This window comes from Sinohyriopsis cumingii, unplaced genomic scaffold (genome assembly GCF_028554795.1).
Source record: "Sinohyriopsis cumingii isolate HCF-2022 unplaced genomic scaffold, ASM2855479v2 utg000426l, whole genome shotgun sequence".
NCBI lineage: Eukaryota > Metazoa > Mollusca > Bivalvia > Unionida > Unionidae > Sinohyriopsis > Sinohyriopsis cumingii.
The window spans coordinates 9,054,267-9,073,482 of record NW_028315897.1 but is presented as its reverse complement, the minus strand read 5'-3'; the positions used below and the strand labels follow the sequence as shown (position 1 = coordinate 9,073,482).

General features: G+C 30.8%; 1 long non-coding RNA gene across 2 annotated transcripts; it reads right to left on the bottom strand.

Moving 5' to 3' along the window:
* Positions 1–220: 220 nt before the first annotated feature.
* LOC149774151 (uncharacterized) lies at positions 221–18,816 on the bottom strand. Of its 2 annotated transcripts, none has more exons than XR_016417009.1 (4): positions 18,677–18,816; positions 14,356–14,578; positions 6,221–6,370; positions 221–4,311 (listed from the first exon to the last, which is right to left on the bottom strand). It is a non-coding gene; the product is annotated as an uncharacterized LOC149774151 (long non-coding RNA). The 2 variants fall into 2 exon arrangements; XR_016417010.1 differs by having other exon boundaries at positions 14,385–14,578.
* Positions 18,817–19,216: the final 400 nt, after the last annotated feature.

The window sequence follows — 19,216 nt, the reverse complement described above, 5'->3', positions numbered from 1 at the left end:
GAAATTAGATTGCATACGCAAACACAAGTAACACATAATTAATTCTATTGTAATGAACATATTCAAATAAACCATAGGTCTTATTTGATTAAGGTGTTTTTTATAATCTGTCCTTCTGGATTGCCTTATACAGGCATACCTTCAGAGGCCCAGCAGTAAATTGTCTACAAATCATTCTACTTAAGCCCGATTTTGTCGTAATGACTGGTGTCAAAAAATGAATATTTGTTTTTAAAAAATTGTAACCAATGATTTTTTTTTTAAATTGTAACCATACACAGGATTACATCTAGTTAGTTAAGTTATAAATATTTACTTTTCACCTATTATCTTGAGAAGAAATACACAGACCCACGAACGCACACAAGTACACCCACACATGTACAAGCACACACACACAAAGACATACACAGATATATATATATATATATAGAGAGAGAGAGAGAGAGAGAGAGAGAGAGAGAGAGAGAGATGGACAGATGTATTGGCAGGCAGACTGACAGAGACACCAACAGATAGATAGATCAGGAGTCATTACCATGAGAATATTTGGGAGGTGCAACTTGCCTGTATATATATATATATATATATATATATATATATATATATATATATATATGAAATATCATCATGTCGCTGAATAAGATACTTGGTGATAATGTTACTTGCCCTGTACACCAATGACGTGTAATGCATTAAGATACAGAACATCTTGAAGTAAACATAGCTCTGATAACTGTACAAGCAGGATATAAATTAGCGGTTTCAATATCGATTTAATTAAGTTTATGTTCCAACCAGACGTTTCAGTTACAGGTGGATTAAACACGACCTAATACCCATTTAGATCATTGCCTATTAATACATGAATTCCTTAGATTGATAAAGAGGTCGCTGTTCTGACAGTCATTGGTTCTGAGATTAAGTCTGATGACAGGTTTTGGCAATGGATAGGATCGTTAATAATGTTGCACTCTTCCCAAATGAATAGTAAGATTTCGCTAGAAGAAGAGTATTATTCAGACACAGAGTACCTATTAACAAAGACTTTGAGTAGCTTCTGTGTACATTGCAATTTAAATGGGGATACCTTGGCATGATCGCCAGTAAGTGATACTGAATCTTCTGAAATGAACGTTTAATGTGTTTCCAAAATAAAATCAGACCAGGGTTTATCAGACCCAACAAAGATATTGATTTCAATGCACGTTCCTGACCTTGACGTCTTTGAAAAAAAGAGCTTGGAATAGCTCTGTCAGTTTTATATTCTTTATGTTTCAACATGGAGCAATAAAAAAATGCCTTGGTCATTTTTTACACTAAGTGCACTGAGGAAAAGATAATGACCTCTCATCAGTCGAATGAAGTCACATATCCTCACTTCAGTACCGAAAAATTATTATGCTTTTTACTCAGAGATATGCGTGGTCAATTATCGTGGCAAGCATTGATTTACAACTTTGTGTTCGCTATGATGAGTAGAAGCAGAGAGTGCTGCTAAAATAAAAAATATTAAATTATTTTGTCAAATAGATAAACAGTAGTAAATAGGAAGTACATGGTATTGGAAGGCAAACGCATCGTGGTATTGGGACGCAACAAATTCAAAGCAACCTTCTTTGGAAAATGCAATATCTGCAGCAGATAATGCCAATGCGAGTACTGCAGAATACACACGCACATACTACCTGAAGGTCTGTGGTCACCATCCGACCTGAAAATTGGCATCGGATCAAATTATGTAACCAGCCTTGCCAACCTTGTGGATCTGTCTGGTAATATTATTAATTTACTAAGACAGAAATTAAAACCACATAAACATGTTGCCGCCCGTGTACCTTCACAAAGGGATATCAAAACAAAAGAACAATAGAACAGAAATAGATAAAAAATAATCATCAGGAATGAAGTGATCACAGTTCTTGATTCTGACACAATACCAAAAGTCAAACAAGCCATCTACACAATATCCTAATTAGGAAAGCACTTGTCCCTGCCCTTCACATAAGCACGCCTGCCGCATTGCAGCTAAGAAACCTCGCACAGCAGCATGGTATACATATACATGCTAGTATCATTGAGTCACACCTTTGTGCTGAATCAATAACTATTACCGGCACCACCATCACCAATGATATAAATATCTAAAAAATGTGCGTGCACGAACAATACTCGAATACCCTAGAAATGACAAGATTATGATAGTGTTCGTGCTGATGAAGAACAAACTGGTTGTCCTGCATCTGCTATCAGCACAAACGCAACTGAATATATTCGGGCAGGATCACAACAATTACGAGTGACCGAATTCAAATTTCAGAAGCAAACTGGTGAGTTGGAAAATCATTTGGCCATTATTCCGTTCACCTACAAACCAGCGAAAGACTCTCAGTAACTGCTAACAGACTCAATTCCCGGAATAGCAGCATTTTTGTTAAACTTTGGTCATACTGGGGTCAAAGCAGACAATGATCTCAAAGCTCGTAGTTATGCTCTTTAGTCGTGACAAAGATGGATTCAAAACTGCTACTCCGTGGACTCACAGTGGTGTCCGTGTGATCCTGAAACGCAAAGAGAGCAGCACCATCAGCTATGAAATTGGCAGAGGCATTGAAAAGGTTCTTGAAATGTTGGAGAAATACACCAATACAGGATAGGGTTGGACTCTCGAAAGATGTGGCCAGGTCAGTGTTTATCTCTCTCCCTCTCTATCACCCATTTATTGGATCAGTTACATAGCAACACAAAAATGGCCGCCTCCCAGGTCAGTGATCAACGTGAGGAATCTTGAAAATCGTTGGTTTGAGTGGGCAATCTTGTTTGCACTATAACTGGTGCGTGACAGTCAATACTTGCCCCAAAAATAGCATCTGGACAAACAATATATTAATTTTACTATATGTTCACTACATTTGTTTCTCATTACTGACCTTTCCTTTGTGTGACAATCAATACAAATCATATGTTAATCTAAAATACCTTTAAAGATGACTTTACGGTGAAGTTCTCGTTCTCGCCAAAGGATAACCTGCATTTTTTGAGAGGCTGAACTGTCAACAGAGCAGCATGTAAACAGAACACATATTTCACTTCCTGATAATGACCAAGGCCTTATTACTCACTGTGTACTTTCACCAAAATACACATATAAAATAACAACCTAAGCTCATATTCTCAAGAATAAACAAAAACCTTTAAATCCCTACCAAAACTTCATAAATGTACCTTATCTATCACCATCAAAATAAGAGAAGAAGAAATGCTCTAAAAATGCTCTAAAAATACACTAGAACTTCATTCATGGGTACTGAATGGAAGTACTAATTGTGACCCGACTCCCGATAGGCTCACATTTTATGGTCAATTTTAGTCAAACTTATATTTGCATGCCACATCTATTTCAACTTTATACATGAAGTCTTTTTGAATTTCCTTGCAAACAAGACATGTGACATCTGTCAGAACGTGTGTAGTGCTGGTGTTCCACAGGGTGCCAGTTTTGATCCAAGTGCTCTTGAGAAACCAAAACTAAATTTGCAATATCTTCCTTAATTACTGGAATTTGTCAATGCAGTCAAAATACAATTGTAACACAAGATAGGGCCTGTCTGGAAATGCATTTGAATTCTAAAATTGTTGATAAATTAAATTTTATTGAAAATTTAAAAAAAAAAAATTGCAATTTTAAAAACTAAATAGTATTGAAAAACTTAATTTTCATGCAAGTTTTAAACTCAGTTTGACAATTTTAGACAGCAAAGTTGATCAATAAATAGTATCTAAAACAAATGATAGTCTGGTTCTGTACAACTGATAACATTTTTCCCAGGGGTAATGGAGCAACATAGCTCATAGTGATTTTGGCAGCAAACCACAATATGCCTGACAAGATGCATCTAGGTTTACACACTAAAAAAACAATGGCATGTGCTATGTGTCAGGTACTTAGGCAGTTGCTTGTATAACTGATAGCGCACTCAGATTTAAAGTTCTGATGGGACCACTGCCATGTTTTATAGCAAAAATGCATTCCATTTCAATGTCATTAACTTGAAAAGGCAACAATGGGATAGGAAAATACATTTTCTAGGAAGGCTCAATCTTAATGAAAAATGATGCTAATCTCTCTCATGAAGACCTAAGTCATGTCTTTGAGGTGCTATATATCAGTGTAGTGATATGAACTAATCTTGGTCACCTATGGCAGTACACTGCACATGTCCTTATGAAACCTTGATAACACCATCAGGCTACTGGAGAGCTTCCAAGCTGATCAAACTATAACATTTTGTTCCAGATACCAAGTTAGACCTGAAAAGATATAACATGTCTCACTTAATTCTAGAAAACAGTAAGATGTAGGTAAAACTGAAGTTAAAATGTGTTAGACATGGTGATTTCAAATTAACATTAAGGTTACAAGCATGGACAAAAATATTGAACTTGAGAGAGTGGCACTCAGAAATGTGAAGCAATGACCATCTATTAAAGTGATAAATTCATCCTAAAAATAAATCAGGTTTCTAGAAGTATATGTATCCATTTACAGGTTAAATAACTAATCAGGTAGACTACGTATCATACAATTTAAGGCAATGTTGGGATGGTGAGGCTTGATCATTGGTGTGAACATTAGTACATACTAGTATAAAGGAAAGTCAAGCGACAATGTACTAAATACAAATATATGACTATAAGCAGTTCTATTCATGAGGGGAAAAATATTTGGATATTACAAGTGAATAGAGCCAAATATGGTCACACGGATCGACTATAGGTACCAAAAAAACCTATATCATCAACTAAATGTGAAAGTCTGATCCCCAAAACTAGTAAACAAGGATGGAAATTTGCATTTGTGAGACATATGCAATGTACATGTTAAGATCAAATGTGCAGACATAATTTAAATGATTTGTTTGAACATTTATAGTGCATTTTTAAGGAACATTTATAGTGCATCTTAAGAGTGTTGGTTACTAATTATTAAGCTCAATGATTCAATGGAATCAAATATCAGCTGATGCTATAATACCACACTCTGAAAAAGTATTAAACTGAAATGTTGCCATAAATAGGCATATTCATGATGAAAATAACATTCTGGGATATTTTCAGTGCACACAGCCAGAAATGTGCCTTACACATTCACTATAGATACAATGTCAGCCTATATGATGTACTGAATGTGAACTTTTGATCCCAAACATTCTAAAATATATGGATATTTGTTCATGTGGGATATGTAATCAGTTGCACAAAGTTACATTGAAATAATCTGTTTGAATATTTATTATGTAATCTTAAAAGTGTCAGTTAACAAATATTATTAGTAATTAATAATGCATAAAGTAAGATGGACCATTATGATCCCCATAACATCATATAGGCCACAATGCTGCACTACACCAATCAATCTTAACCAAACTGAACAATAAAATGGAATGCATTTTGTATTCATCTTGCATCATTTTGGTGGGGTTTTTACATCCAAGGGTACATATACCTGGAGAAAGTATATTTTATCCCTTTGACCTGTATTTCATTCTCGGACAGTTTAAAATGATTTAGTAGAGAACTTGGGTAGGTATTAGAATAAAGTTTTCATCTCTGTATTCTCACTAAATACCTTATAACTACGTTTATAAACAATTACTGAAGGTAATACAAGCAGCAGATGTGTTACTCGGGAAGTGACCCCATCATAAACACATAATTAATTGCTTGGACCCCTAATAAATAGTTTGAATGACCAATACAAACTAGAATTTTGTCTTCATGTATTTTAAATGAAGGTCTCATTTTGACTTACAAAGATATTTTCTCTGACAAATATCCAACACTGGAGCTTGTATATGGTGTAGGAATATATACGTGCTGATATCATTTAATATCATTCCTAAAAATATTGTATATGTACATTTGGGGGGGGGGGTTATTATCTTTTTTTAAAATTTCAATTAAATTTTTAAAAATAAAAATTAATATTTTATTTTTTATTTCATTCTTATTTTTCAAAGTCAATATACATAACATATTCAAATATCATGCGTCTATCATTATTAATATAGATTTTATACCAATTTAAACTTTACTCCAATACTGCACTGACAGGCCATAGAACACTATTATTTTCCTATATGTTCTCTATATATAGTTCTCAATATTGACCTTTCCATTGTGTGACAATCAATAAAAATCATATCTTAATCTAAAATACCTTCAAAGATGACTTCACGGTGAAGTTCTTGTCAAAGGTTGACCTGCATTTTTTTGAGAGGCTGGACTGTCAACAGAGCAGCATGTAAACAGAACACAGATTTCACTTCCAGTTCATCACCAAGGCCTTATTATTCATTGTGCCCTGTCGCTGAAATACACATGGAAAACCACATCCTGAGCTCATTTTCTCAACAATAAACAAAACCCTTTAAATCCCTGCCAAAAATTCATAAATGTACCTTTTATATGACCATCAAAATGAGAGGAAAAAATGTCCTAAGAATAGACTAGAACTACGTTCATGGGTACTGAACTGGAAGTACTAATTGTGACCTGATTCCATCTGGGTAAACTCAGGTTTGGATAAATCTAGTGTCCAGTGTCCATTGCAAGTGACCAAAGCTGCACTGAAGAAATTTGAAACTCTTGAACTAGGAGGTATCGTTGTTAACGTGTTCATGTGCTACGAACTCCCAAATGCAAAATTAACTCTTTAGTGAAATGAAAGACTTAGATTCTGTATCACACAATATATGGATCTAAGATGGTGGTGGGCTGCTTAAACGGCACAGGAAATACAAGGGTATAAAAAACAAAAAACATCTGTGTATTTAACACAAGATATGCCCAGCAGTCATGTTGTTGTTGTTGTTGAGTTTAACGCCATATTTTAGCACATGATAGGCTATGCATGGCGGCCAGTATCAATGGTGGAGGAAGAACCAGGGAAAACCCCGGGAAGAACCACCAACCCACGAGAAGCTACTGGCAAGCTTTCTCACATACCCAAGTTAGCTGAATCCTAGACTCGAACCCACGCAGACAAAGGTGAGATGGCAGTGATCTGTAACGGAGAGCGCTCTAGACCAATCGGCCACTTGCCCCCCCCCCCCCCAAGCAGTCAAGACTTTTGAGGTATCAGTGAGAAACTACAGAGCATAATCATGCTCGAACCTGGCAAAAACACTGTCAAATTTACCTCTGTGCAGCGAAAGATGAAAGTCCTGAATATCATCTATGTGGATCTGGAGTGCTTGAGTGTTGTAGTGGAGAGATGCTATACTGGTAAAGACACAAATGCGCCTGTCATCGACCAGATGGTGCGGTTTTTTATGGTTCAATGTGATTGGAAATCGGAGTCGCCAGACCTTTTATCGTGCTAAGAGTGTGAACGCTAAAGACATAGTGGATGCATTCCTCAAATTGGTGGATGTCACATCAAACTATATTCTAGGTTTGTCTTTTTGATTACTATTAACAATCTGCATAAACTCAGATCTGTTTGCACATTATGTTATTGCATATCTGGGTCTGTGTTTGTCTTACTGATTACTAAAAACAATCTGCATAAACACAGATCTGCTTTTATTTTAGACTAAATTATACATTATATATGAGACTAAATTATACATTTTTTATTTTAGACTAAATTATACATTTTTTATTTTAGACTAAATTATGCATTATATATTAGACTAAATTATACATTTTATATTAGGCCTAAATTATACATCTTTTATTTTAGACTAAATTATACATTATATATTAGACTAAATTATACATTTTTTATTTTAGACTAAATTATACATTATATATTAGACTAAATTATACATTTTTTATTTTAGACTAAATTATACATTATATATTAGACTAAATTATACATTTTTTATTTTAGACTAAATTATACATTTATTATTTTAGACTAAATTATACATTATATATTAGGCTAAATTATACATTATATATTAGACTAAATTATACATTTTATATTAGGCTAAATTATACATTATATATTAGACTAAATTATACATTATATATTAGACTAAATTATACATTTTTTATTTTAGACTAAATTATACATTATATATTAGACTAAATAATACATTTTTTATTTTAGACTAAATTATACATTTTTTATTTTAGACTAAATTATACATTATATATTAGACTAAATTATACATTTTTTATTTTAGACTAAATTATACATTATATATTAGACTAAATTATACATTTTTTATTTTAGACTAAATTATACATTTTTTATTTTAGACTAAATTATACATTATATATTAGACTAAATTATACATTTTTTATTTTAGACTAAATTATACATTATATATTAGACTAAATTATACATTTTTTATTTTAGACTAAATTATACATTTATTATTTTAGACTAAATTATACATTATATATTAGGCTAAATTATACATCTTTTATTTTAGACTAAATTATACATTATATATTAGACTAAATTATACATTTTTTATTTTAGACTAAATTATACATTATATATTAGGCTAAATTATACATTATATATAAGACTAAATTATACATTATATATTAGACTAAATTATACATTATATAAAAGACTAAATTATACATTTTTTATTTTAGACTAAATTATACATTATATATTAGACTAAATTATACATTTTTTATTTTAGACTAAATTATACATTATATATTAGACTAAATTATACATTTTTTTATTTTAGACTAAATTATACATTTTTTATTTTAGACTAAATTATACATTATATATTAGACTAAATTATGCATTTTTTATTTTAGACTAAATTATACATTATATATTAGACTAAATTATACATTTTTTATTTTAGACTAAATTATACATTATATATTAGGCTAAATTATACATTTTTTATTTTAGACTAAATTATACATTGTATATTAGGCTAAATTATACATTTTTTTATTTTAGACTAAATTATACATTATATATTAGGCTAAATTATACATTTTTTATTTTAGACTAAATTATACATTATATATTAGACTAAATTATACATTTTTTATTTTAGACTAAATTATACATTATATATTAGACTAAATTATACATTTTTTATTTTAGACTAAATTATACATTATATATTAGGCTAAATTATACATTATATATAAGACTAAATTATACATTATATATTAGACTAAATTATACATTATATATAAGACTAAATTATACATTTTTTATTTTAGACTAAATTATACATTATATATTAGACTAAATTATACATTTTTTATTTTAGACTAAATTATACATTATATATGAGACTAAATTATACATTATTTATTTTAGACTAAATTATACATTTTTTATTTTAGACTAAATTATGCATTATATATTAGACTAAATTATACATTTTATATTAGGCTAAATTATACATCTTTTATTTTAGACTAAATTATACATTATATATGAGACTAAATTATACATTATTTATTTTAGACTAAATTATACATTTTTTATTTTAGACTAAATTATACATTATATATTAGACTAAATTATACATTTTTTATTTTAGACTAAATTATACATTATATATTAGACTAAATTATACATTTTTTATTTTAGACTAAATTATACATTTATTATTTTAGACTAAATTATACATTATATATTAGGCTAAATTATACATTATATATTAGGCTAAATTATACATTTTTTATTTTAGACTAAATTATACATTTTTTATTTTAGACTAAATTATACATTATATATTAGGCTAAATTATACATTATATATTAGACTAAATTATACATTATATATTAGACTAAATAATACATTTTTTATTTTAGACTAAATTATACATTTTTTATTTTAGACTAAATTATACATTATATATTAGACTAAATTATACATTTTTTATTTTAGACTAAATTATACATTATATATTAGACTAAATTATACATTTTTTATTTTAGACTAAATTATACATTTTTTATTTTAGACTAAATTATACATTATATATTAGACTAAATTATACATTATATATTAGGCTAAATTATACATTTTTTATTTTAGACTAAATTATACATTATATATAAGACTAAATTATACATTTTTTTATTTTAGACTAAATTATACATTATATATTAGACTAAATTGTACATTTTTTATTTTAGACTAAATTATACATTTTTTATTTTAGACTAAATTATACATTATATATTAGACTAAATTATACATTATATATTAGGCTAAATTATACATTTTTTATTTTAGACTAAATTATACATTTTTTATTTTAGACTAAATTATACATTATATATTAGGCTAAATTATACATTATATATTAGACTAAATTATACATTATATATTAGACTAAATTATACATTATATATTAGACTAAATTATACATTATATATTAGACTAAATTATACATTATATATTAGACTAAATTATACATTATATATTAGGCTAAATTATACATTTTTTATTTTAGACTAAATTATACATTATATATAAGACTAAATTATACATTTTTTTATTTTAGACTAAATTATACATTATATATTAGACTAAATTGTACATTTTTTATTTTAGACTAAATTATACATTTTTTATTTTAGACTAAATTATACATTATATATTAGACTAAATTATACATTATATATTAGGCTAAATTATACATTTTTTATTTTAGACTAAATTATACATTTTTTATTTTAGACTAAATTATACATTATATATTAGGCTAAATTATACATTATATATTAGACTAAATTATACATTATATATTAGGCTAAATTATACATTATATATTAGACTAAATTATACATTATATATTAGACTAAATTATACATTATATATTAGACTAAATTATACATTATATATTAGACTAAATTATACATTATATATTAGGCTAAATTATACATTATATATTAGGCTAAATTATACATTTTTTATATAAGACTAAGACATTAATTTTTATTTAAAAAATAAATACATCACTAAGAACCGAATCAAGCTAGGAAACTTATTTCATAATAATAACATATTACTAAAAACAAACTAGTAAAATCTTATTTTAAAAATAGACATAATAGCAAAAAACAGTTGAAACAAGTACAGTCTAATTACAGTATTGAACATATCACTAAAACCAATTCAAACATTTAAAATCTTTCTTCAGAAACATGTCACTAAAAACCCATTCTGACAAGTAATAGCTATCAGTGAATTTGGTGTTGTTTTGACACTAAAGGTGAGACTTAACAGTCAGTTTAAAAAGACTCAAATCACAATAATCTTGATAATACTAGGTACCGTATATACTCACGTATAAGCCAAATAATGTAGGAAAAAATAAAGGCCTGGAAGAAGGAGATCGGCTTATCCACAGGCACGTGTCTAAACTTGACAGTTTTTAGGTATTTTGTTGATAACTGTAGTTGCTGTAAATCTTGGGACATGAAACAATATTTTTTTCTGCGTTCTAAGACAATGGCATGTAAAAAAGTAACTTCCAGTGACACGACAATTATTAAACTGTTATAAAATACTATGAGCAGCATATATGCGAACAGGCTAATATATGAGTATATACAGTAATAGGTTCCAATCTTGTATGGTGTTATATACAAAGTCTTTCAAGCTATTCCACTAACACATGGAGTAATAAAATAGTGATATTCACAAAATTAAATTGGATCTCATATTATATGTATCCTTTCTTTTCTTAAGTAACAGTCAGTGATGTTCCATTTAGTTTTTGCAAAATCCATTAAAAATAAAAAAAATGATTGGTTGAAGGAAAAGATGTGATGGAAAGGACAGAGCCATTTCCTGATTAATGATACAACTGAACAATGTCCATGAAAAGAATTATTCTGCCTGAACATCATGGCTGGAAAATCATGGCTGGAAACTGTGCTCAAGGAGAAGGTGTTGTTTGACTACATTGGGTGGTAGGTAAAAGTGGAAAGTGTGCTCAAGGAAAAGTGGTTGTATGACTACACTGGGTAGTGGTTGTATGACTACACTGGGTGATATCTACAAGTGGAAACTGTGTTCAAAGAGAAGTGGTTGTTTGACTACATAGGGTGGTAGGTAAAAGTGGAAAGTGTGCTCAAGGAAAAGTGGTTGTATGACTACACTGGGTGATATGTACAAGTGGAAACTGTTCAAAGAGAAGTGGTTGTCTAATTACACAAGGTATTACTGTATATATACAAGTGGAAACTGTGTTCAAGGAGAGGTTGTCTGACTACAAAGAGTGATAGGTACAAGTGGAAACTGTGTTCAAAGAGAAGAGGTTGTCTAATTACACAAGGTGTTACTGTGTACGTACAAGTGGAAACTGTGTTCAAGGAGAAGTTGTTGTCTGACTACAAAGAGTGAGAGGTACAAGTGGAAACTGTGTTCAAAGAGAAGAGGTTGCCTAATTACACAAGGTGTTACTGTGTATGTACAAGTGGAAACTGTGTTCAAGGAGAGGTTGTCTGACTACAAAGAGTGATACGTACAAGTGGAAACTGCTCAAGGAGAAATGAATGTCTAACTACATAGAAAGTGTTCTCAAGGAGTTGTTGTATGACTAAATAGGGTGATACGTACAAGTGGGATAGTGTGCTCAAGAAGTGGTTGTCTGACTACATAGGTGATATGTACAAAGCATAAAGTGTGCATTGTCATAATATTGTAGATCATGGGGAAAATTGTTGAATGTGCTGAAATAATATTCAAAAAGTGTGAAGCACAAACACTTGCAAAATATTTGGAATCACTAACCTTCTGATTTTACTTTATTATGAAAAGTTCCTATTCAGTTCCAGGGGAAATGAAAACCTGGAATGTAGTTGAGTGCAAAATGGAAACAAATAATACATCATCAAATTTAAGTGACTCTGTGTACACTTAACCCCACTCATTCCACCAACCAGCCCTTGTACCTCTTCAGCAACATGAAAGGTATTGCTGAATTTGCCGAAATAAATTAAAGGAAATCAACATTGCTGGCCAGTTTTCATGTGGTAAGAGAAAGACTTCTAACTGATGTGTTTTGGTGAACCAAAATGCAAAGAAACACAGTGGAAAATGATATGAGTATTTGGCTTATAAAATGTTTGATGAGATCCTGAAAAGTCTTTAAATTTCAGTTTGAGATCATAAAGATAGCACTATAATGATGGGCTTTATAGTGAGGTATCACATTATCATATCAATGTTATAAAAGAGACATCAGTATACCGATTGGCTTTACACAATGAGGTATCACATGACCATGTCCATGTTATGATTGACAGCAGTATACTGATTGGCATTACAGTGAGGTATCACAAGAACATGTCCATGACAGAGACATCATTAATCTGATGGACTGTATATTGAGATATTGCATGTCATAATAGAGACAGCAGTATAATGATCAGCTATGCAGTGAGGTATCACCTGATCATTTTCATGTTATAATGATGACAGTAGCATAATTTTGGGCTTTACTTTGAGGCATCACATGACTGTGTCCCTGTTATAATAGCGACAGCAGCACATTGGTGGGCTTCACAGTGAGGTATCACATGACCATATCCCTCTTATAATAGAGACAGCAGTATACTGGTGGACTTTACATTGAGTTATCACATGACCATATCCATGTTATAATAATGACAGCAGTATACTGGTGGGCTTAGCAGCAAGATATCACATGACCTTATCCATGTTATAATAATGACAGCAGTATACTGGTGGGCTTAGCAGCAAGATATCACATGACCTTATCCATGTTATAATAATGACAGCAGTATACTGGTGGGCTTAGCAGCAAGATATCACATGACCTTATCCATGTTATAATAATGACAGCACTAAACTGATGGACTTTACAGTGAGTTATCACATGACCATATTCATGTTATAATAATGATGGCAGTATACTGGTGGACTTTACAGTGAGATATAATTGCACCCACTAAAAAGTATATTGATTCGTTAACTATTATTAACAATATTCAAAAGTTAAGATTCATGTCATATTTGCAGAATTTAATCTCACACCCATGCAATCACATGTAGGCATTCTCTTTGTAGAAAAGAATTGAATAAAACAATTTTATGTTTAAAAGACTTGAATAAACAACTTTTCCCCAATAATTTCCTTTCATCTGGTTAGAGTGCATTTTCCGACATGTAACTTTCAAATCATTTAAAAGGTGTCCCACAAGTTATGATTCGAGAAAAAACAATGGGTCCCAGAATATAAAGTGCACAAAAAAATTAATTTATGGTGTACCAATAATTAAAGTGTCCCAACATATACGGTAGATATGGCACTATAAATAAAACGTGTACAAAGCAACTACACTTTGGTATTGATTGAATGGGCAACATACCAAAGATAAGACTGTTACAAAAAATTTACTCTGTATAGCATGATCCTCTGTATGCTCTTATATCTCCAGGTTAACTCAGACACGACGATGACGCAGACACAATGATGACTCAAACACGACAATGACTTTGACACAATGATGACTCAGAAACGACGGTGACTACAACATGATGGTGACAATTTTTTGTCCCTGTCTTTTACTTCAGCTCAGTCTTGGTAGAGCTCTGTGCAAAAGAACAGAAGGTGTGAGGAATGATCGGAAGAATCTGGTCCAAATAGTAACCCCCAAAACAGAATAAAATGGCAAAAACAAAATATAGCATGGATGAAATGAGTGAACTTGAATTCTGTAATACACCTAAAGAGATTAGTACTGAAACAAAGCATACAAATACAAGATTTAAACATAATAAATGTGATTATAGTTATCAAATTCTAATTCTGAAGAGAAAAAAAAGACTAAAATTGATGTGCAGAGTCTTAAATAAATAATGCTGGTAATTCTGAAATTAGTTAATGGTACAGAAATTGACCTAGAGAATTTAGATATAGAAAATGTGCACCTCACTATTGTAGCAAAGTTACAATTACAAGATCCAATTTTAGAAAATGTACTTCACTGGATTCTTCAGGTAAGTCTTTGGAAGAAATGAAAAAAATGGCACAAGAACTGTACAAATTGTGGCTCAAGTAAAATTACCTAAATGAAGGTACAGATATGTGTTTTTACCAAAAACCAAGCAGTGCATAAAGTATCTAATGGTAGAATCAGATTATTTTACAAAATGGACTTAAGCCATTTCTATATCAAGTATATATATCAAACACAGACTGCAGACTTAAGCCATTCCTATATCAAGTATATATATCAAGTACAGACTGCAGACTTAAGCCATTCCTATGTCAAGTATATATATCAAGCACAGACTGCAGACTTAAGCCATTCCTATATCAAGTATATATATCAAGCACAAACTGCAGACTTAAGCCATTCCTATATCAAGTATATATATATCAAGCACAGACTGCAGACTTAAGCCATTCCTATATCAAGTATATATATATCAAGCACAGACTGCAGACTTAAGCCATTCCTATGTCAAGTATATATATATCAAGCACAGACTGCAGACTTAAGCCATTCCTATGTCAAGTATATATATATCAAACACAGACTGCAGACTTAAGCCATTCCTATGTCAAGTATATATATATATCAAACACAGACTGCAGACTTAAGCCATTCCTATGTCAAGTATATATATCAAACACAGACTGCAGACTTAAGCCATTCCTATGTCAAATATATATATCAAACACAGACTGCAGACTTAAGCCATTCCTATATCAAGTATATATATATCAAACACAGACTGCAGACTTAAGCCATTCCTATATCAAGTATATATATATATCAAACACAGACTGCAGACTTAAGCCATTCCTATATCAAGTATATATATCAAACACAGACTGCAGACTTAAGCCATTCCTATATCAAGTATATATATCAAACACAGACTGCAGACTTAAGCCATTCCTATATCAAGTATATATATCAAACACAGACTGCAGACTTAAGCCATTCCTATATCAAGTATATATATATATCAAACACAGACTGTAGACTTAAGCCATTCCTATATCAAGTATATATATCAAACACAGACTGCAGATTTAAGCCATTCCTATGTCAAATATATATATCAAACACAGACTGCAGACTTAAGCCATTCCTATATCAAGAATATATATCAAACACAGACTGCAGACTTAAGCCATTCCTATATCAAGAATATATATCAAACACAGACTGCAGACTTAAGCCATTCCTATATCAAGTATATATATCAAACACAGACTGCAGACTTAAGCCATTCCTATATCAAGAATATATATCAAACACAGACTGCAGACTTAAGCCATTCCTATATCAAGTATATATATCAAACACAGACTGCAGACTTAAGCCATTCCTATATCAAGTATATATATCAAACACAGACTGCAGACTTAAGCCATTCCTATATCAAGTATATATATCAAACACAGACTGCAGACTTAAGCCATTCCTATATCAAGTATATATATCAAACACAGACTGCAGACTTAAGCCATTCCTATATCAAGTATATATATCAAACACAGACTGCAGACTTAAGCCATTCCTATATCAAGTATATATATCAAACACAGACTGCAGACTTAAGCCATTCCTATATCAAGAATATATATCAAACACAGACTGCAGACTTAAGCCATTCCTATATCAAGTATATATATCAAACATAGACTGCAGACTTAAGCCATTCCTATATCAAGTATATATATCAAACACAGACTGCAGACTTAAGCCATTCCTATATCAAGCATATATATCAAACACAGACTGCAGACTTAAGCCATTCCTATATCAAGCATATATATCAAACACAGACTGCAGACTTAAGCCATTCCTATATCAAGTATATATATATCAAGCACAGACTGCAGACTTAAGCCATTCCTATATCAAGTATATATATCAAACACAGACTGCAGACTTAAGCCATTCCTATATCAAGTATATATATATATCAAACACAGACTGCAGACTTAAGCCATTCCTATATCAAGTATATATATATATCAAACACAGACTGCAGACTTAAGCCATTCCTATATCAAGTATATATATCAAACACAGACTGCAGACTTAAGCCACTCCTATATCAAGTATATATATTAAACACAGACTGCAGACTTAAGCCATTCCTATGTCAAGTATATATATCAAACACAGACTGCAGACTTAAGCCATTCCTATGTCAAGTATATATATCAAACACAGACTGCAGACTTAAGCCATTCCTATGTCAAGTATATATATCAAACACAGACTGCAGACTTAAGCCATTCCTATATCAAGTATATATATATCAAACACAGACTGCAGACTTAAGCCATTCCTATATCAATTATATATCTCAAACACAGACTGCAGACTTAAGCCATTCCTATATCAAGTATATATATCAAACACAGACTGCAGACTTAAGCCATTCCTATATCAAGTATATATATCAAACACAGACTGCAGACTTAAGCCATTCCTATATCAAATATATATATCAAACACAGACTGCAGACTTAAGCCATTCCTATATCAAATATATATATATCAAACACAGACTGCAGACTTAAGCCATTCCTATATCAAGTATATATATCAAACACAGACTGCAGACTTAAGCCATTCCTATATCAAGTATATATATCAAACACAGACTGCAGACAAAACATTAAGGCCAATAATATATGTGATTCTTACTGCAATGGTTTTGGCAGGTTTTCTTTTTATTCTTAAATTATATTTAATATGATTTTTTTATCTTTTGTTTTTAACATGGTGAAGACAGTGCTAGTGTCAGCAGTGAGGAACAGGAATGGCTGGCTGATTGGAAACACACATATTCTATTTGGCCTAATTCAAAACTTCATATCCAGATCTGGGGTTATATTGCTCATATACACTATTATGATTCTATGGTCCCAAACTATGTAACTGAAAGAAGCGAAACCAAGTGTAGCCAAATAAAAATATAATGAATTTCTCTAAGTTACAAAGTGAAAATTTAAGAGGAACTTCCAGCATTGTGAATTATATGTGAAATAATCCCAAGTATGGATGTTCTGAACTAATTCAAAGTCTTGAATGTCCTGATGAACCAAGAATGTGGAATGTCCTGATGTAGCACATTGATATAATCCAAAACGTCTTTGAGTTCTCAATAATCCTAAAATTAGTATCTTTGTTCAAAAATCAATCAGCACTTTGTAATTCCAATTAATTTATACAATTTGCCTCAAAAAATATCTGAAAACAGCTATAAGTGATTTAACAGACGGATCATAAAATTGTAGTGAATAGTTGTTTACCAAATCCCATTTTATATAAGACTGTCATCTGACCTATATCACAACATAATGCATAAGAAAACTAATCAAGTCCAATGGAAAAATTCACTAACTTGTAAATAAGGTTAGGTCTTGAACTTAATTTTTAGACAACACATGTTTATTTCTTACAATCATGACAAAAATCAGGTGAGCACAACCCTCAACCAAGCCAAATACCAGGTACACAAAATAAATTAAATATACATAACAACACGGATCCACAGATCAGGGATCAAATATTTCAGTTTGTGGTTGTCAAGAAAACCTGAATGACCATTACAAGACCCCAATCAAATATCATGGTTAAAAAGCCAACTGTACAATACTGAATTTGCTTTCACCTTTTGTTTCTGAGTATCGAACATACTGGGATGGATATTTACCTTTTGCAATGATAGCCTAAAGGTTTACAGTTCAAAAGACTACTGGAAAAATTCCACCTTTAGTGATCTTTGGAAGGGAGATAACTTTGCTTGAAGACCTCATATTAGGTTGCCCTGAGAAACAACAATTTGAAAGTTAGAAATATACAACAGATTATGAAAAAGAATTTCCCAAAACAAAAATACAAATTCCTGGTGAAAACATGAAAAAGAATTATGATGTGAAAATCGATATCCGTAAACACAATATTGGTGAAAGGTATGGTATTTTGATCCCAAACAAATAAGTGGGATTGAATTCAACATTGCAAAGACCCTTGAGAGGTACATTTCAAATCATTTTAAAACTTAATGTGCTATTCAGAATACAATAAATTACCAGGGCAATTAAATAATTTCATGGAGAAGTTACTTCCCTTGGATCAGTATTAATAATTTCTGTGAAAACTGAAGTGCCACCAGACCTACAATTTCTCAGAGTTAACATGGACAGTTCAATCTGCTTATGTTAGTAAGAAATTATTATTTAAAAAATATTCT